The sequence below is a fragment of the Marmota monax genome, unplaced genomic scaffold, assembly GCF_021218885.2.
Source record: "Marmota monax isolate L192 unplaced genomic scaffold, Marmota_monax_Labrador192_F-V1.1 WCK01_AAM20220418_F8-fsc00035, whole genome shotgun sequence".
Taxonomy (NCBI): domain Eukaryota; kingdom Metazoa; phylum Chordata; class Mammalia; order Rodentia; family Sciuridae; genus Marmota; species Marmota monax.
In genome coordinates, this window is record NW_026691961.1 from 10,992,022 (window position 1) to 11,013,530 (window position 21,509).

The window sequence follows — 21,509 nt, forward strand, 5'->3', positions numbered from 1 at the left end:
GAGGGAAATGAAACATGGCTCATGCTATCTCCTCAGGGCCACAGTCCTTCCATATGCTCACAGCTTAGAGGCCATTCAAGGATTTTAAAGGACAGTGTGACCAAATGAGGTTTTTGCTCTACCAGCAACTTCAGAATCTAACCCAATAACCATGTATGTGAGAACTCAATTCTGCATTCAAAATGAGATGCCCTTGCCAGGCACACACCTGTAATCCCAGCAGCTCAGGAGATTGAGGCAGGAGGATTAGGAGTTCAAAGCCAGCCTCACAATTTAGCAAGGCCCTAAAGCAAGTCAGTGAGACCCGATTTCTAAATAAAATATCAAAAAGGGCTGGGAATGTGGCTCACTGGTTAAGCACCACTGGGTTCAATCCCTGGTAACAAACAAACAAAGTGTATGCCCAGGACTCCACAGGGAAGGACACAGCACATGGACATTGCAAGATGAACAGCTATTAGGAACACAACTGAAATGCAGGAATGGTATATGACTTTATCCAACTAATAAACTGTGACCATTCAGTAGGTGTCAACACTTTCCTAGGCAGTGAAGATGAAGGAGTACCTGTCTTAATAGAACTTACTTTTATGTTGCAGAGTGGGGACTAGGGACTGTGAGACACAGAATGTAAAGCTTGTTATATAGTGAGTTGTATAGAGGAATAAAAACTTGGGAATGGAATGCTTCAGAGCTGTGTCCTAAACAGGGAAAGCTTCACTGTGCAGGGAATATTCCAGCCCAGGTTGAAGATGAGGTGAGCCATGTATGCAGTGTAGGAAGGAGGCACAGGCAATGACCCAGGAGTAGCAGCTGAGTACAGCAGGTACTGAGAGCAGGGAAGGTGAAGTAGGGAGGTGGTGGGGGGAGGAGCTGGGCTAGGTCCTCTGGCTACTTACTGCAGGACCCCACTTTTTAAGTAAGCTGCGAGGCTTTTGTAGAGCTTAAAAAATCAGGCTATCCCATGAGTCTCCACTTCCTACACACTGCCTGATACATTAATATGAGTCCTTCAAAGCCCTGCTATCAAACTGGTAAGTGCTAGAGGTGGAGAACCCTAGAGCACTTGGCCACCACCTCCAACTGGTACAGTTACTTTCTGGCCTGTTCGGGATCACAGAGTAACGGGTCACAGTGTGGCTACTCTCCAGCAAAGCTGGTAAACACACATATGTGGAGCCTGAGCCTTCAGGGATGGAGAATGCCTGGGGACTCCAAGGGCTGAGAAGTGGCCACTTGAGGCCTTCTCCCCTGAGCAGGGTAGGTTTAAGCAAAAGCAGTTTTATTCAGCAAAGAAATCACCACCCAAGTTTTCTTTTTTGTTTTTTTGTTGCACTGGGGGTCAGTGCCAGGGCTTCCCACAGGTTAGGCAAGCACTCTACCATTGAGCTACATTCTAGCCCTGTTTTTCTAAATCACTACTTATTGAGAGTTGACTTTTTTTTTTTTTTTAGTTGTAGTTGGACACAATACTTTTATTTTTATTTTTTTGAGAGAGAGAGAGAAAGAGAGAGAGAGAGAATTTTAATGTTTTATTTTTTGGTTTTCGGCAGACACAACATCTTTGTATGTGGTGCTGAGGATCGAACCCGGGCCGCACGCATGCCAGGCGAGCGCGCTACCGCTTGAGCCACATCCCCAGCCCAATACCTTTATTTTTATTTATTTGTTTTTATATGGTGCTGAGGATTGAACCCAGGGCCTCGCACATGCTAGGCAAGCGCTCTACCGCTGAGCCACAACCCCATCCCTCAGAGTTAAGACTTTTGACTTCTAAATTGAGTCAACAAGTCACTGGATCCTTGCTAGATAGTACTTACTTTATGGTTCCTGCCCTCAAGGAGCCACAGATCTACCTAGGAAGCTAAGTCACCTTCAAGAAGAATTTACAAAAGATACTCAGCAAAATCAGCAGATGAGATTTTGTGAGAAGGGCTGAGACTGGGGAGGCTTCCGGTCCTTGTGGAAAGAACTCAAGCAATCCCAGGCATGGGGCATTAGTCACTCACATCAGGAGAACCTGAAAGTTGTGCTCAAGGGTCCAGTTTGTCCATCAGACCCACAGCTCCTGGGGGTGAAGATGGAACTTGGGGCCACTTCTCTACAGTACCAGAAACACGTGAAATATGCGTTGAGCAGGTGGAGAGCACATCCAGGCTGACCACTGCTGGGATGGGGCTCCTCAGCCTCAAGTCCTATTTCAGTTCACTGGAAAACTGGACAGGCTTAAAGGAGTTCTAAACTATTTCTCTGAAACCTTGACCAGCTGGCAAATCCTACGGATTCCATAGTTCAAACAGCACTCAGACCCACATTATCTCATCAGATGGTCAAGGTTGAAAGGGAAAAGTCTGGGCTTAGCCCATGTCCCAGACCTACAGTAATCTACTCCAGCTCTACTCCACTGTACTTTGGACTTCTCTAAACCATTGGAATGTTTGCTAAATAAATGAGCCTATGAGTGTGGGGTTAACCATAGTGGACTTCTGTACTTTTCCTAATCCTAATGCCCACTACCCGTGCCCTAGGACCAGAGCACAGCCACAGCTCAGATGGATTCCACATGCTTCCTCATAAAAATGCCTTTGTTTATGGTCAAAATCAAAACAGGAAAAAATGCCATTTTTTTGAATGACAATCAACTCCATGAAGCAGTAATCATAGCAGGGCTGGGGAAGCCCGTGTTCCCGCCACCCCCTTCATGCCATTGTTTCAAGAGAGCTGTGTGTGTAGCCCTGCTCTGCCATTATTTGGCAACCATGTGCAAGTCACTTAGTCTGGCTGCTTCCTTAGCTGAGGCATGCTTGTGTAACTATTTCCCTGGATAAGAGGTGAGAACCTGCCAAGTAGGAACAACACACTTAGAAAGGGCCCACCTTGCACAGAAATCGCATGCCCTATATTCCTACTTAATGTCAGTTGAAACTGTGACAACTGTTCATGTTTTCTTGAATAGGGTTAAATTCTCCTTAAATGCACCCAAAGCAACTCCTGTACCCTTCCCTACCTACTCCCACCTGCTGTGGACTCCTTTTCTTCCTTTTTTTTCTTTTTGGTACCAGGGATTGAACCCAGGGGCACTTAACCACTAAGCCACATCCCCAGCCCTTTTTGTGTTTTATTAGAGACAGGGTCTAACTGAATTTCTTAGGGCCTCGCTAAATTACTGAGGCTGGCTTTGATCCTCCTGCTTCAGCCTCTCAAACCACTGGGATTACAGGTGTGCGCCACCATACCCTTTTCTTCTTGAAGGAAAAACTCGGACACTGTAACTAGATCTGAATTCAGGCCAAATTAAATTTATTGTACACGATATATATCACACACAGAGGTTTTACTGAACCATGAGACACTTCTTTGCAGTACGAACTGATGGTGTTGGATCACCCAATGGACAGACCAAGCAGGGGCTCACAGCACCCACAAAATCAGGAACACTAGAAAGTTGACAAGAAATGTTTTCTGGAAAAATGATCCAATATTAGCAAAAATGCACACAGTTGCTTTCATGGAAAGTACCAGAATGTTGGAAACTCTCCCCCATTTTTGGTCCCAGAGATTAACCCAAGGGTGCTTAACCACTGACCCACATCCCCAGCCTTTTTTAAAAATTTTGAGACAAGGTCTCATCATGTTGCTTAGGACCTCACTAAGTTGTTGAGACAGGCTTTGAACTTGCAATCCTCCTGCCTCAGCCTCCTGAGCCACTGGGATTAGGTGTGCACCCCTGCACCCAGTGTTGTTGGACCTCTTTACCCTTTACTGCATGGCTTTGAATTGTTTATACTTTGTCAACATTAGGAAACCCTAATCTTTTCAGTGCTTACTGTGGATATAGGTCTTCTGACCAGATCAAGGTCTCTTCACCTACCACAGGTGTAATGAACGAGGCTCTGGGAAGACAACTAGCTTGTCACAAAGCTTCAAAGTCACATATAGGGGCCTCCAATGTGGTTTGCTAACTGAGTCTAGGCAGTACTGGTCCCAGAATCCATCATTATCACCAGAGCACTGCCTGATGACTCATAGTACAGAAGAGGTGGTGAGCAGACCTAGTGGACCCATAGGCTAAGGAGCCAGTCAGACCAGTGTCTCTCTGGCCCTCTGTGGGAGCTCTTTAGCAGGCCCCTGGCCTGACTCCGACTCCCCTCTGTAGCACTCTATTACAATGCAGCCTCTACTGCCTCTAAGAGATAGGATTTGGGAAATCTTGACAGGGTGGAGGTAAACACAGAAGGCTTTTATGGGGTCCTAAAAATGGATATGCTTCCATTTTATGCAATCTATTTCCAAGTCCCTTTGTGGGACAAGAAACCCCCCATCATCACTGCCAAAATAGCTCTTCTCCCCACTAAGGGCCCAAGTTCTCCCTGCATGCTACCTTCTTATCAGCATATCTTCCACATACAGGACAGGACCTTAACATAAAATGACATGACTTTAACTGCTACACATCCTGAACTGCGTCCTCTCTGAGTTAAAATATGTCATCATGCTTAGTATTGTGTTTCTGAAAGCAGAAACGAATTTTCATGAGGCTTGACTTTTCTCTCCCCCTTAAAGGAATAGGGTGAGGGATTGGTAGTTGTGGCTATGGAACCAAGTATCTGGGCCTAAGGGAGTCAAAGTCATGACCTCTAATTCATCAGCACCATGTGCCTGCCAAATGTGTTACCCAGCCCTGTTCCCCTACAGTTTAAAAAACACACACCTGCAGCTTTAAACAGCAAGCTTATAGTGTACAGAAAGAGCCAAAAAAACACACAAGCTGACAACTCACTTCAGTTATTGCCAGAATGAACTGCTGGGGCACTGTCCTTTGGGACACATTCTATTCTCTTCTTCTCAAAACAATTTTGTTCCCTTAAGTATTCTTCATATATTTCATGTTTCTGCTCTTAGGATGAGTCTAGAACCATGGCTAGCTGTTCTTAAATTCTGTAAGAGCAATATGTAAAGGTCTTTCCTCATGTGAAGAACAAACCTACACACTCCTTCGGGTCCTCAGGATTGAGAGGTTCTGTTGGTTAAAAATCAATAAGCAAGAATCCTAAGAGTCTAGTTAATGATATGCATGCTTAACTATTTGAAAAGAAAACACACTGGTGATCTACAACTTACTTCGATATGCATAAACAAAAGATGGGACTGCTGGGTGGATAGATTGATGAAAAAGTAGAAAATGTTAACTGTACATTCTACATGGAGTTCATTAGCATACTCTGTAAAATTCCTTCGACTTTTCTGCGTTCTAATTTTTTCCTAATGCAGGGGAGGTTGAGGTGGTCTTCTGAATGGCTCTTTCCTGTTAAGAGCAGGACAATAAGAGCTGGCAGGCCTTTCCCCACTCAACTTGTGTCAGCCCCAAACAAAGTAAGAAGCAAAGTACCAAGGATAGCCGTCCTAATTTCCTAGGCACTCCCCAGCCCACATCCCCAGAATGCATACAAAAGTGATAAAAACGCTATGAATCGCCCCCCCCCCCCGAAGGTCCTCGATCCCCACTCTGGGACAGAGATTCTCAGTCCCATGTGCCTGAGAATTATCTGGGAGCACATTATTTACAGATTCCCTGGGATACACCCCATAACTACAGAACGAGAATCTGGGGCTGGGACAAGCCCCAGGACCCCGTCCTTTTAACAACGGCCACCGGTCCTGCTGACGCAGGATTTTCAGCCGCTCTCTTCCTTGACACCTGTGGAAAGGCCCCTGGGAACCCACCTCCACCAAGGTGCTGAACGGCCCAAGGCCAGGCCACCTGCCGCCTCCCCAATCCGCCTGCGGGAGCGCGGCGCAGAGCCAGGTCCCGACCCGCAGGCGCCTGCCCGGCGGGGGAGGGCAAACGCGGCGGGCTCCCGCGGGACCGCCAAGGTCACGCGCGGGGACCCTCCCGACCCCCGTTCCTTGAGGCCTCCAGTGAGGCTGCCCTCCCCTCCTCTCCCCTGCCCTCTCTTCCCGGTCTCCCGCAGAAAAATGGCACAACCCTCTCTTACAGAAAAAGGGGAGGCGTGACGAGGGCTCACGCGAGCGGCCGCAGGGCCGGTAACCCCGGGCTCTCGGCCCCGGGAAGCTGTCGCCGCAGCTCCGCGGCCGTAACGACACCAAAACGCCTTGGGTCTCGACAGCGCCCCAAGGAGAACAGCCCCAGTCTGGCCGCCGCCCCCACCCCGCCACCTTTACCTCCGACACCTGGCGCCCGAGGCCGGCGGGACGCGAAGAAGGGCCCGGGTCCGGCCTGGCGCTCGGAGGAGCCCCTCGGCCCGCGGGCTCTGCGCGCACACCGCCCCCGTGCGCCCTGGGACCTGTGGGACCTGTAGTCCTGAAGCGGGGCCTACAGCACCCGGCAGGCACCGCGGCGGGGCGGGGCTCCGCGGCGAGCTCATACCACAAACCGGGGCGGGAGGCCAGCCCCCGCTCTGGCGGAGAGGGATTCCCGCCGGAAGCCGTCCCCGGATGCGCAGAGGCGACTCACCGTCCCCGCGGCCCCACAGCGGCGGCGAGCGCAGCAGCAGGAATGGCCGCCTCAACAGCTGCCTGACGCGCCCCGTCAGAGGAGGCAGGTAGGTTTGGAGATGGGCCCAGGGCCCGAAGCGTCGCGGCTCGGGGCCTCGCGAGGCACGTGACGCGCCTTGGTGACGTCAGAGGGCGGAGCGCAGCACGGCGTGGGACTGGACTCGTGGGAGGACCTCGGGCCTGTTTGTCAGCCGCTCAGGAGGCGGGAGAGTCGCGGGACCTCGCAGTTGGCGCTCGCTGCTGCCCCGCCCGCGGCGGGAAAGAGTGCGCGCCGCCCTCGCACCCCGGCGTGGTGGAGCCCTGGTTCCGCGCACTCTTGTCCGGTTAGGCGCCGTGAAACACTGTGACAGAAGTCAACCCCAACCCCAAGGCCGCGAAGGAAAGCCCAGTGGGCGGCCCCCGCAGGATTATGGGTGGTCCTCTGGAGGGGAGCTCAGAAAAGGAGGTGATGGTGAGGAGGAGGCAGAAGTGAAAGGGCAGGGCCATTGCGGGGTGGGGACAGGCTGGAATGGGAAGGCAGGAAGCCACTGTTGTCCGCGGTGTGAGGATGTAGGAAGGTAAACTGCACCCGCACCCTGTTGGGCCTTTCCGTCGTCCCTAAAGCAAAGGGGGATAGAAAACACTGTGTCCCTGAATGCCTTTCTGTTCCCCAAAACCACCAACTTAAGGGAACAGTGAGAACAAGACTGGGCCACCGTGTCCAGATACACATTATCTTGAAGGACACTGGCTTTCCCTCATGCATACAGGGAACTAGGGCAAGTTAGTGTTATCATTAGAAAGCCACTTTCTTACATGTACACCAGGGCAGCTGCTCCTTGGGATGTAAGCAGACTAAACAAACTAATGCTAAAGATGTCACTGCTGGGCTGGTGTTATAGCTTAGTGGTAGAGCGCTTGCTTACCATGTATGAGGCACTGGGTCCAATTTTCAGCACCACATATAAATAAAAAGTAAATAAAGGTCCACTGACAATTAAAATAAATATTTTAAAATAACAATAAAAAATAATAAAGATGTCATTGATTCTGCAGCCTTTTATAAAACCCCTTTCTGAGTGGGTGGGTAGGACCCAGGGTACTATATAAAGGATATGTGTGACTTCTCTAGCCAATTGCCGTTGGACAAAACACTGAAGGAGAGGAAATACTATGAGGGACTGGCATGCTGTCAGCCTGGCCACTGAGCTCTTCTGGGGCAGTCATGGAGCTCTTATAAATTTTCCTTAATAAATCGTCTGTCTCCCATGTTGTGTCTGGGCACTTTCTTTGACCTTTCCAAAATCTATCCCACCACCCCGGCACTGCTGGGCTGTGGACAAAACAGCCTTGTAGGCCATTGTAAGGAGTTTGGATTTTTTTTTTTTGAGAGAGAGAAGAGAGAGAGAATTTTTTAGTATTTATTTTTTAGTTTTCCGCAGACACAACATACCCTGGCCGCGAGCATGCCAGGCCAGTGCGCTACCCCTTGAGCCACATCCCCAACCCCAGGAGTTTGGATTTTATAAATGGAATCTAAAGCCCTTGAAGAGCTGTAAGCAGTAGAATTAGTCATGCTTCATTATTCACAGATTTCATATTTGCAAATTCCCCTGCACACCCCAAAATCAATACTTGTGGTGCTTTCTCATTTATTCTCAGCTGAAGTCAAGTAAGGGTACATACTCCAGAAAGGGGATGGAAATAGGATAGGCAGTGGATATTTAAGCTGGGGGTTTAAGGACAGGTAGAAGTTCCCCAGGTATAAGTTATGAATCAGACATACTTTCCTATGTTCATTTATGAATACATGACCAATATAACTGCACATAGTGTATAATCACAAGAATGGGAAGCTATACTCAAGGTATATATAATATGTCAAAATACATTGTACTGTCATGTACAACTAAAAAGAGCAAATAAATTTTTTTTTTATAAAAAATAAGGGGGCTGGGGATATGGCTCAAGCGGTAGCATGCTGGCCTGGCATGCGTGTGGCCCGGATTTGATCCTCAACACCACATACAAAGAAAGATGTTGTGTCCGTCAAAAACTGAAAAATAAATATTAAAATCTCTCTCTCTCTTTAAAAAAATAAGGGTACACCGTCTAAAAATGTTCTTTTGGAGGTATATTTAATGCCATGTTTTTCTTATTTTTGTGCCTTTTGTTGGTGATTTTGCTGCTTAAATGCCCCCGAGTGTAGGGCTGAAATGCTATCTAGTATCCCTATGTACAAGAAGGTAGTTGTTTTAGTCAGCTTTGTGTTGCTGTGATCAAAACACCCAACTAAAACAGCTTAGAGAAGGAAAAGTAGATTTGGGTCATGTATCAGAAGTTTCAGTCCATGGCCAGCCAACTCCATTGCCCAACACATCATAGGGAAAGGGCGTGTCAGAGGGAATCTGCTCCCCTCCTAGCAGCAAGGAAGCAGAAAGAAGAGCGAAAGAGCTTCGAGAAGATGTACCTTTCTAGGGTGGACCCCGAATGACGGTCCTCCTCCAGCCATGCCCCACCTGCCCACAGTTAACCACTGAGTCCATTCAAACGAGGATGGACTGATTATGTTACAGCTCTCAAAATCCACTTTCCCTGTAGACAGTCTTGCATTAACACAGGAGCTTTTGGGGGACACCTCACATCCCAATCATAACAGTTGTGCTGTGCCTGAGAAAAATGTATGTTACATGAGCTTTGTTCAGCCTTGGCCTTGTGTTCAACTGCACTGATTCAACAATATATATTAAGTAAGGTGTCTTTAAACAAAGACACTCGTAATACAAAGTTACATGTTGATTGGTTGACAAAAATGTTGTGAATAGGGAACTCTCAGGAGCCTGACCATGTATTTGCTGTAGAAACAGTGATTCAGTATTCACTGATTTCAGTGCTTGTGGCAGCTTTAAAGAATGTAACTACCTCAGTAAGGCTCCATGTATGAGTTGAGTGACGTTTTAAAGGATCATTCTGACGACTGTAACTATGAGTGGCAATTAGGAAGCTGAGAGGCCAGCATGTATGTAGTTTTAAATTTTGCTACTAACCATGTTAGAAAGCATAAAAAAGAGAAGTGAAATTAATTTGAGCAGTACTGTTTAATGTAATCAAATATATGCAAAATACTGTTTCAATATTAAATCATTATATAAATATACCAATGATATATTTTACTTTTCCCCCACACTGACTTTGAAACCCTTTGTGTGTTTTATATTTACAACATTTCTTAATGTAGGCCAGCCTCGTTGAAGAGCTCAGTGGCAATATATGATGTGTGCTACTGTGCTGGACAGCACAAACCTAGAATGTTCATTTATTTATTTGACTAAGCAAGGTCTTGTTTTTGGCCTGGAAATATACAAAATGGAATGAAGCCCAATTTCTTCCCAAAGTGCACACAGTCCAGCTAGGAAAACTGATATAGTAGCTTATGTTGAAGACATTGAAGTGCTTGAGAGCTTAGGGGAAGGAGTACCCAGACAAGGCTTTGTAGAGGAAGTGGACATTTAAGCTGGGAATTTAAGGACAGGTAGAAGTTCCCCAGGTGTAAGAAGTGGTGAAGGGCACTCAGGGCAGTGACAGCTGTTATGCAGAGTCATAGAGAAATGCAATGCAGTGTTCCTGGCAAAGGGCAAGCTGCTCTGTTTGGCTGGATGGGAGGGTGTGAAATGGAAGGGAAGAGGGTGAGGAAAGATGAGGGTCTTGTAGACTAGTCTATGGAATTTAGAATTGATCCAATTCAATAGGTAATGGGGAATGTTGACAATTTTGGGCAGAGTGATGTGGCAAGATTTGTGTTTTTGACAGGCCATTCAGGCAGTGTGGAGGGAGTAGAAATTTGAGGCAGAAAGACCTCTTGGGGGGGGGGGAGGACTTAAAACAGAGCCAGAGAAAAGATCCATGGAGACTAAGAAGAGGGTCAGAGGAAGGAAGGGAGTATGTAGACCAGCAGGTGGCAAGAGCATCCCATGTAGTAGAGGTCAAGTAGAATGGGACACGCCTAACTTACTGTACTGGATGCTATATTAAAATTTACTGACCCTTCAAAGTCCACTGAGTATTGGGGATTCAAAAACCAGTGAGAGTTGGCAAGTAGGGTCAAGGACACACAGGCTGGAGCAGGTCCCACATTCCAGCTCTGGTGATCATGACTTGCTTACTGCTTGCTCTGGACACAGTTGCCTGTGGTGAGGTATCCAAGAAGGAGGAAGTCTGTCAGGGTGAGCCCAGGCCGTCTTAGAAATGCTGTGGCTGAGCAGCATGTACTGAGTGCTTCATAGTGGAGATGGCATCATTTGCCCTGACATCCCCAAACTTGGAGGCCTGAGAATGGCACATGGAAAGTGCACAGACAAAGGAAATTCATGACTTCAGAAGGAGGAAGACATTCTTCTGCACCAAAATGGGTAATCTATGCTTCATTCACACTCTTTGTCCTTTCAGCACCCCTGGCCTGTGTTCTTGCTGCTCTCATTTTTATCGTGACTGTATATAAAGCTGTGCAGTCACTCCTTTGGGTGGAACACCGTGAACAGTGACATGAATGCAGCCCAGAGAGGTCTTCTTCCATTTGTGTCCTTTGGATTAGCTGCATTTGCTGCCACCTTGTCTGCCTTGGGATTAGGTTTAGGAATAACCATAACTGCTAGGATGTTGTTTTCTATCCAGATAAAAATAATTCTTAGAAACAAAACTTCTATTGAATCATCATTGAAGAGAAGGCTAAAGATTGAATTCAATATTACCAACTAGATGAAATTTTTGTTTTTCCTTATGATATGGGAAGTAAATGAAAGAACTTTAAATAGATATTTACATTGTTAAGGGTCCCTGAAAGAGATGGATTGGAGTGGCCAATAAGAGAATGCTGTCACCAGTACAACTTAACAATAGAGCAGTTGAAATGAAAAGTGAGAGTCAGAAGTGTTGGTTGTAAAGTCATACAAGATTATACCGGTGCCTGCTGTCCTTCAACAAAATGAATCAAAGCCTTCTTCACAAGTCCTTGTGCTGAGAGACTATAAAAAGGGGGATTCATTTTAGCCACAAAAGAGTTCTGGTGCTGATTGTATGGAGACAGAATTCTGGATGATTGTAGACGGTGTTTTAAGAATAAGAGGATGGAGGACTGGGGCTGGGGCTCAGCAGTAGAGCATTCTCTTAGCACATACAAGGCGCTGGGTTCCATCCTCAGCACCACATAAAACTAAAGAAATAAAATAAAGGTATTGTGTCCAATTACAACTAAATGTGTGTGTGTATGTGTGTGTGTGTGTGTGTTTTTTAAAGAATAAGGATGGTGTCAGAAAAGGTCCCTATGGGGCTGGGGTTGTGGCTCAGCGGTAGAGTGCTTGCCTAGCGTGTGTGAGGCCCTGAGTACGATCCTCAGCACCACATAAAAATAAATAAATAAAGGTATTAAAAAAAAAAAAAAGGAAAGAAAAGGCTCCCTATGATGCTGAAACAGATCCAGCCCCAGAGGATGAGAAGAAAAACAACAGCCATTGTTTGAGTGAAATTATTCTTTTAAGTCTGCTTTATTACTTAAAAAAATTGTACATATTACTAAAAGATTAAGCAACAAACCTACTCTGGTTAAGGTGTCCTTTTCCTCAAAGGTGTGCTGGTGCTGTGATTTAGGTATTTTATCACCATCTTGAAATGGAGAAGCCATTCTGCACGTGCATAGAAGTCCCTGATTTTGACCACCTCTTCCACTGAAAGGAGCAGCGTTTCGTCCAAGAGAGTCAACTGCATTTTCTCTATGGTTTTTTCCCTATGTGCTGCACACTCTGTACCTCATCTGCAGATATAGTTTTGCCAAGAGCATGTGATAATTTTCCCTCTCAGTTGATGTAGGGTATTAGGTGATATTCTAGATACTTTAGAATTTAATTTGTCAAATTCAATATAAGCTCAAATTTTATCACCTTTTTATTATTTATTTTTTTTTGTAGTTGTAGATGGACAGCATGCCTTTATTTGTTTACTTTTACATGGTGCTGAGGATTGAGCCCAGTGCCTCACACGTGTGAGGCAAGCACTCTGCCAATGAGCTACAGCCCCAGCCCCAGCCCTCACCTATCTTTTAATAATGTAGATTTTATCATTGCAGATCAATGAATGTTCTATATAAAAAGAAGTAGAAGAACCAGAGAGAGCCCAAAATTTAGTCAGATGGAGCTGGTCCATGCCACTGGATGGCACTGTTCAAGATGTTTAATTTTTTTTTTTTTAATGTGCTTGTGGGTGCTGTACTACTGAGCTATGTCTGCAGCCCTGCCCCTTTTTTGACACAGGGTCTTGCTAAGTTGTATTTCTTTTTTTTTTTCTTTTAGTTGTTAATAAATCTTTATTTACTTTATTTGTAGGTGGTACTGAGAATCTAATCCATTGCCTCACACATGCCAGGCAAGTGTGCTACCACTGAGCCACAGCCACAGCCCCCACTAACTGTATTCCTAACTGTATGTTGAGCACAGACAACACCTGTTTCATAGGGCTACTCTGAGCAAGGAATGGCAAGGAAGTCACTTTCCATGATACCTGGCACATAGCTGGCACTCAGTACAAATGGTAGTTGTTATTTGTTATCCTGTGAGTAGTTTGGGCCCCAGGTCCTTCACCCCTAAAGCAGAATTGTGGCCTCCAACCTGACATTAACAGAACTTCAAGAGCACATGAGATGATTGAAGTGTGTATGCAGAAGTAAAGGCCAGTGTTCCTCCACAGGCTACATGGGCACCACACAGCCAAGCAGTTCTATTCCTGGGAACGTGCCCGTGAGAGTCGAGAGCGTGCATCCACACAAAACCTGTGCACAGAGACCACAGCACAAATGATCATGATCATAGTGGCCAGAAGGTGGAAGCAGCCAGGCACAGGGCTGCATGCTTGTAATCCCAGCAGCTCAGGAAGTTAAGACATGAGGATCATGAGTTCAAAGCCAGCCTCAGCAACAGCGAGGCGATAAGCAACTCAGTGAGTCCCTATCTCTAAATAAAATAAAAAATAGGACTGGGGATGTGGCTCAGTGGTTGAGTGCCCCTGAGTTCAAACCCTGGTACCCAACCCCAGCCCTGTTAAGAAAAAGGTGGAAGCAAATGACAGACTGTGTCCTTGACCAACTTTGGTCAGTCTCCTCTGAATCCTCTTCCCAACTAGATCTTGACCTTTAGATTTAGCAAGAATCCTGCTGAGTAAATCCCACCCCCCCACCCCCCACCCCCCACCCGGACCCTCACCATCTGGCCAAACTCCTCACCCTCCCCTCCCCAGCTGATGTCTGAGCACCCTGGCCTGTCTCCAGAAGATTCCTGTGAGGTTAGGTTAGCTGAGAGTCACCTACCCTCTAAACAGTGTTCCCTCAGCCAAGTCCTCCAATAGCACCCTTTCCATTGCTTGGCTATAAATCGCCACTTTTCCTTGTTGTATTCAGAGTTCACCTATTTCCCTCTTTCCCTGTTGTAATAGTTCCTGAATAGAATCTGTTTTTACATTTTAACTATTGTGCAGCTCTGGTTTTCTTTGATGAATGGATAAACAAAATGTATTCCATCCATACAAGGGAATGTTGTTAAGCCATAAGAAGGAACAAAACACCAGTACAAGTACAACACTGTAAATGGACCTTGAGAACATCATGCTAGGTGCAAGTGAAGCCAGATTTACAGATAGGTAGTTAGTGTAGTTAGGTAAATCGGGTCTAATATTGAGTAAAATCAAGAATGGAGGCCATTATAGAAAATGGAGTCCAGGAAACCAGAGCAGCTCTTGGGGAAATTGAAATGTCCCCAAGGCCCAGAGCCCATCCCAAGGAAATGTTAATGAAGCAGCTCCCAGCAAACATGGAGATGCTAATCCAAAAGCCCTTCCTGCCCAGATTACTCCTTTGGCCCACCTGTCCCCTACCCTTTTGGCCTTCCTATCTTCATTCCATCGCTGCAAGATAACAGAAAAAAGGGCAAGAGTGCGACAGGAATGCGGGAAAGCCGAAAGTAGACCTTAGCTATAAAAGAGGGAAGACTTCCCCCTTCCACGGATTCCACCTCTTGGGTCCCCTTCTTCCTCCAGGAGAAGTCTTCTCTGCTGTCCTTTAATAAAGCTTCTACTTTCCACTTGCCTTGGCTTGCTTCTCTGGTGTTATACTTCAACATTCGGGGAAGCAAGGACTCATCACCGGTAAACAGCGGTAACAGATTGGAGATCCCACCGAGATCTATTACCAAGGTAAGTGCCTCTCCATGCTCCCCACTTCTGTCTGAGGTGCATCTTTCTCTCTCTCTCTTTCTTTTTTTAAAAATATTTTTTATATATATGGACCTTTATTTTATTCATTTATATGTGGTGCTGAGGATTGAACCCAGTGCTTCACACATGCTAGGCAAATGCTCTACCACTGAGCCACAGCCTCAGCCCCTCTCTCTTTCTTTCTGGAGAGTGATGTGGGCACCCGATGGCTACTTAAACACAATTAGTGCAGCCGCCACTCTTCAAGACTCAGGTGAGAGGTTTCCTGGCGTAGGCAGCTCTCAATCACCTGTTCCAAACAGAGCAGGCATGGTGGTTTCTGCCGAAGCCGCTTCCCACTTTTCTGTCTGGGCCCGGAGAACAATTGTCCCTAATCCCATCTGCCTTGGATGCGTGGAGGTGGAGGAAGGAGTTTGGAACAACTGCAGAATTCTTGTCTGGGCTACACGCAGACTTATTCCTAGGGTTCCTTTCTCTTGAACCCGCTCCTGACAGCTCTAAGGGGTATCTAGGGTGATCGGGAGATGAATGGCACTGAGGGAAAGCCCCAATTACGTTTGCCTCCACATGGGCTACACAGTACTCCCAACCCCACATCCATTCCCTCCTGGATGCTCCCCTTCCTTCCCTGGTCAGAAACGCTAGCAATTCAGACTGTAGGACTGAGAAAGATATGAGATAATTAGTAAAAGGTGCCCAGGTTCCCCTCATGCACATAGGTAACTTTCACTAGTCTGTTTTAAAATTTCCCATTTCTGCTCTGATGTTTAGAATGTGCTGTGTTCTCTTTAAGCTGCTAGAGGGAGGCATTTTTAGAATCAACTCTTCCTATAGTCTCTCCGATAGAAAGCACTATATGCCTTACAACCAGTAAATATCCCTTAACCTCAGGAGATTCCTTTAGTCTATAGAGCAAAAAGGCAACAAGAAGAGTGCGCAATTCTCTTTTGCTGTGGGTTTTTAGTGGCAGGGAGGAAAGCAGTAAGCCCCTTAAGTCTGAATCCTCCCAGGGTCTCTGGCACAGGGCAAACTGGGACCCTAGCACTTTGCCAAAGAGGCCCAGAAACACCCTTGGCAAAGCAAGGTGAGAGAGGGTTTTCTGGACCATAAGGAAGCTCAAGCTTAGGGAGACATCCCTAATGAGAACAGTTTTCTCCGGCGCATGTACCTGAGTCCTGTTTTTTTTTCTCTTCTCACTCAGGTGGGAGCTTCTCTCTCCAATATACTAGGTACACCACCTACATATTGAAAAATTGTGATAAGTTTGACCCACAGACACTCGAGAAAAAGCACCTCATTTTCTTCTGCTGCCAGGCCTGGCCTCAATACAAACTCCCTGATGGAGAATCCTGGCCACCAGAGGGAAGTATCAATTTTAGTACAATTTTACAGCTTGATAAAAATTTGCAAAAGGGAATGGAAATGGTGTGAGGTGCCATATGTCCAGGTTTCTTTGCCCTAAGGGAAAACCCCAAATTATGCCAACAATGTAAAGTAGACTTAGCTATGATATCTGCCATGAAGAGAGAAAATCTTAAAGAATCACCTACTGAGGAGAAAGAATCAAGAGGACCCACAAAATGTCCATCAGATATTGGTGTGCAACAGCGGCCCTCCTGTCCTCCATATCCTGGCCTCTCTGCATCTGCCCCAATAGACAGATCAAATATATTACCTCTCTAGGAGATGCCAGGAGGAGAATTTGGACTAATCATAGTACATACCCCCTTCTCCCTTCAAGACCTAAGGCAAATAAAAACAGACTTAGGGAGATTTTCGGAGGACCCAGATAAATATATTGAGGTATTTCAAATCTTATGCCAGGTGTTTGACCTCACCTGGAAAGATATTATGCTATTACTCAACCATATTTTGACTTTCAATGAGAAGGAAGCAGCCCTAAGAGCAGCTGAAGAATTTAGGGATGACGTACACCTTGCTCTTGCCCCAGCAGAAAAGACTAAGAGCAAACCCAATTATCCATCCGGAGCACAGGCAGTTCCCAGAAATGATCCTGACTGGGACCCAAATGCTGAACAGGATGCTTGGAAAATTAGACATTTCCAAATGTTGGCCCTTGAGGCCCTCAGGAGAATCAAGCAAAAAGCCCATTAACTATTTTAAAGTTTCAGAAAGTATTCAGGGACCCCAGGAAAGCCCTGCTATTTTCATGGAGAAACTCAGGGAGGCAATGAGAAAACACACCACCATGGATCCTGAATCCACAGAGGGCCAAATAGTTTTATTTTTTAGTTTTTTTTTTAAGGCGGACATAATATCTTTATTTTATTTTTTATGTGGTGCTGAGAATCGAACCCAGTGCCTCATGCATACTAGCTGAACACGCTACCACTTGAGCCACATCCCCAGCCCTGGGGCCAACTACTTTTAAAGGACAAATTTATCAGTCAGCCCCAGACATTAGGAGGAAGTTACAAAAATTGGCATATGGCCCTGATCAATCTTTAGATAACATCCTCTGACTTGCTACTTCCATTTTTTATAATAGAGACCAAGAGGAAAAGGAGAAAGAGTGCAGAGACAGAAAAAGGACTGAAGCGCTGGTGTTCGCTCTTAGAGGAGTAAGCTCCCAGAGTGAAAAAGGAGGAAGATGAAATGCTCCTCATCCACAAAAGGAACTTGTTTCCATTGCAGAGAGGAAGGACATTTCAAACGGGATTGCCCAATAGCCAAGCAGCCACCCCAAAAGCCCTGCCCTAAATGTCAAGGCAATCACTGGAAGAGTGACTGTCCTCAGGGGCGTAGGTCCTTGAAGCCAGACTCCTTCACACAGGCCTGATGGGGCCCAGCCTCAATTCTGGCTCCCGTAACTCCTATCACTGCAGGTGAGCCCCGGGTACGCTTCTCTGTAGGGAGGCCAGAGGTCAATTTCCTCTTAGACACTGGCGCTAGTTATTCAGTGCTCACCTCTTACCCCGGACCTCTTTCCTCTAATACTGTAACGGTACAAGGAGTGTCTGGATGGCCTATTACCAGAAAGTTTACCCCCCCACACACTGAGTTGTGAGTGGGACTGGATGATGTTTTCTCATGCATTTCCAATGGTCCCAGAATGTCCTACCCCTTTATTAGGAAGAGACTTACTTTCAAAACTTCAGACATCTATTACAATGAATTTGGGACTGCGAGGATCATTATGTTTGCCTTTATTAGAATGCAATATAAACCCTGTAGTGTGGGCTACTGAAGGCAAAATTGGATGGGCAAAAAGTGCAGTTCCAACCTAAATAGTCTTAAAAGATCCTTCTGTCTTTCCACATCAGAGACAATATCCCCTACGCCCAGAGGCAAAAAAGGGCTTATTGAAGATCATTCAGAACCTCAAAAGACAGAAACTTTTAGTGCCCTGCCAAAGCCCATGTAACATATCCCTTTTAGGAATTCAAAAACCAAATGAGGAATGGAGACTAGTTCAGGACCTGAGAATAATTAACAAAGCAGTTGTTCCTCTCCACCCTATAGTTCCTAACCCATACACTCTGTTATCTGAGATTCCAGCAGCTGCTGCTTGGTTTACTGTTTTTTTAAAGGATGCCTTTTTCTGTATACCCTTAGACTCCCAATCACAATATCTGTTTGCCTTTGAGGAACCAGATAAGCAGATCTCAATTAACTTGGACAGTATTGTCCCAAGGGTTCAGAGATAGCCCTCATTTGTTTGGCCAAACCCTAGCTAAGGATTTAACAGAGTTCAGAGATAAAACATCTCTGACTGTCCTACAATATGCAGATGACATACTTTTGTGTACCTCTACTCAAAAGGAATGTCAGGAAGCCACTAAAGAACTTTTAAACTTCTTAGCTGATAAGGGTTATAAAGTCTCAAAGAAAAAAGCTCAATTGTGCCAAAAACAAGTTCAATATTTAGGATTACAGCTGTCTCAAGGAACCCGCAAACTAGGGCCAGAAAGAATAACCCCTATAGGACAGTATCCTCTACCTCAAACCATAAGACAACTTAGAGGCTTCCTAGGGATAACTGGATACTGTAGGCATTGGATCCCTGGATATGGGGAATTAGCTAAGCCTCTTGATAGCCTCCTCAGAGAGATACTACGCCAAGGAACAACTTCCCTGATATGGGAACCAGAACACATTAAATTTTTTAAGGCATTGAAAGGGGCCTTATGCCAAGCCCCTGCCCTCAGTTTACCTACTGAACAAAAATTCAACCTATTTGTCACTGAGAGAGGAGGAATAGCCCTGGGAGTGGTCACACAAAAGAAGGGACCAGCTCAACAGCCAGCAAACCTCCCCAATCTTAAACATAGATAGGGATGATCTGTGTTTCATTGGCATGATCATATAGCTTCACTGTTTATCCCACAAATTGGTTTAGAAGATGTAATGTGGCATGTAGAGACTTTAAACAATTATACTCAAACTTCCCTCCATGATATTGAGGAAAGTATCTCTCTCCTTAACACTGAAATAACACTTATGAGGAAGGCCATCTTACAAAACTGGATGGCTTTAGATGGCCTCACTGCTGGGGCTGGGGATGTGGCTCAAGCGGTAGCGCGCTCGCCTGGCATGCGTGCGGCCCGGGTTCGATCCTCAGAACCACATACAAACAAAGATGTTGTGCCCGCCGATAATTAAAATAAATAAATAAATATTAAAAAAAAAAAAAGATGTAGATGGCCTCACTGCAGCTCAAGGTGGTACTTGTGCCATTATTAAATCTGAATGTTGTGTTTACATCCCTGACAATTCTGGCAATGTGACAAATATCCTTAAAAATTTACATGCTCAGATAGAAGCCATGTCCTCGCCAACCTTGTCATGGGAACAATATCTTAGCTCCTGGTTTTCTGGTATTTCCTGGTGGAAAACATTGTTAGTCTCTGTCGTTGTCATTATATTCATTGGCATATTTCTATGCTGTGGCATTTATTGTTGCATTAATCTAGTTCCAGTACTAATAACTTCTTGTTCCTCTTATAGACCACCCATCACTCAAATGGCCCTCCAGCCTGTTATTCTCAATCAGACTTCTATCATGGACCACTCAATAGACCCGATTTTTAAAAAAGGGGGCCTCCAAAACTGTCTGCTCAACACCGCCCGCTTTCAGCTTGAAGAAGCCAGAACGGTCATCGCCCCCTTTCCTTACAGCAGTAAGGAGTTCCCAAAATTAGAGGGGGGAATGAAGCCAGATTTACAGATAGGTAGTTAGTGTAGTTAGGTAAATCAGGTCTAATATCAAGTAAAATCAAGAATGGAGGCCATTATAGAAAATGGAGTCCAGGAAACCAGAGCAGCTCTTGGGGAAATTGAAATGTCCCCAAGGCCCAGAGTCCATCCCAAGGAAATGTTAATGAAGCAGCTCCCAGCAAACATGGAGATGCTAATCCAAAAGCCCTTCCTTCCCAGAATGCTCTTTCAGCCCACCTGTCCCCCACTCTTTGGGCCTTCCCATCTTCATTCCACCACTGCAAGATAACATAACAAAGACAGGAATGCCACAGGAATGTGGGAAAGCTGAAAGTAGACCTTAGCTACTTCCCTTCCTGCTGTGCTTTAATAAAGCTTTTACTTTCCACTTTAAACTTGCCTTGGCATGCTTCTCTGGTGTTATACTTCAACATTCGGGGAAGCAGGGACTTGTCATCAGTAAACAGCGGTAACACAAGGAGCTGGTCAGAAAGGCCACGTGTCATTGGATTCCATTTGTATCATATGTCCAGAATAGAGACAAAAAGATCAGTGGCTACCTAGGGCCAGGAACTTCAGGGGAAATGGGGTAAGTCTAAGAGGTGCAGGCTTTCTTTTTAGATTGGTAAAAACTTTTTAAATTGATCGTCATGGTGGTGCATATATCTGCACACCCTGAAAGCCATCTCATTCTACATTCTAAACAGGTGAACTGAAATGTGAATTATGTTGTAATATAGCTGTTAACAGAAAGAGGGGGATGAAGCCATACTAAAAACAATTCAGGAAGAATTCAGTCACAATGAAATAACAAAGGAAGGGCTAGCATATCCTTACAAAGATAGGGCCACGTATTTGTGTCACTTGCTCTGGAATCCTCCCTGTGCGTACCTGAGATCAGGAGCCCATGACTGTCCCTGAGGGATCATTTCAGCCTCAAAATGTATCTGTTTGTCTCACCTTTTCCTGGAGAACATCGGAACACAGCTTATTTTACGTCATCAGCCTTCTCCCCTGGCACCGGAGCCTCGCCCCTATCCTCAGGCATGTGCTGCAAAGCCAACTGCCTTTTATTTTTAGTCCAGATTGTACTAAAACTGGGGCAGCATTATGCCAGGGCCCAGCACACCTTTAGTGACAGGTGCCTTGGCACTCAGTAGCCTGCCACCTGAAGCTCATCCTGGTGCCACTGGACAAATGCCCCTTGCCCTCAGCAGGGCTGGCCTCCCCTATCCCAGACACCTTTGCCTGTCTGCTCCTAGGTTGTGCAGAAGCGGCCCAGGAGTGGGGAAGTAAGGCCCTGTGTCTTCCTGACACTAGCGCCCTCTGCTGGCTGCAAGGCTCCCCTTGCCTTTCCTGGCCCAATAGTCCCAGGGGTGATAGGTACCCTCTTAATTTACTTCTTTAGTCTAAAGTTAAAATTAAGCCTGAGTGTTATGCTGGGACTCCACAAGGAAAAGTGCACACAAGTGTTAGGTCTGGTGAGTTTCACAAGCCCACTCACTGGTGCCCCCGCACCAAGTCAGACCCCCCACCCCCCACCCTTCAGTCTCCTCTGTGACCGCTTGTTTTAGTCAGCTTTT

At 45.9% G+C, this 21,509-nt stretch overlaps 1 protein-coding gene, 1 long non-coding RNA gene and 1 pseudogene across 5 annotated transcripts in view; 2 read left to right on the forward strand and 1 right to left on the reverse strand.

Moving 5' to 3' along the window:
- Positions 1-6,616, reverse strand: part of Cdip1 (cell death inducing p53 target 1) — a 20,328-nt gene extending 13,712 nt beyond the window's left edge. The window contains exon 1 of one of the 4 annotated variants that reach the window (XM_046444442.2): positions 6,476-6,616. The gene's annotated coding sequence lies outside the window, so the exon portion shown is untranslated. Of the gene's footprint in view, positions 1-6,183; positions 6,316-6,475 lie in introns of those variants that run through there. The other 3 variants (XM_046444436.2, XM_046444462.2, XM_046444466.2) reach the window with 3 other exon arrangements.
- Positions 6,446-20,321, forward strand: LOC131424196 (uncharacterized). Its single transcript, XR_009226860.1, has 3 exons — positions 6,446-6,563; positions 14,572-14,727; positions 15,950-20,321. It is a non-coding gene; the product is annotated as an uncharacterized LOC131424196 (long non-coding RNA).
- Positions 6,619-13,710, forward strand: LOC124093618 (palmitoyltransferase ZDHHC6-like; annotated as a pseudogene).
- Positions 20,322-21,509: the final 1,188 nt, after the last annotated feature.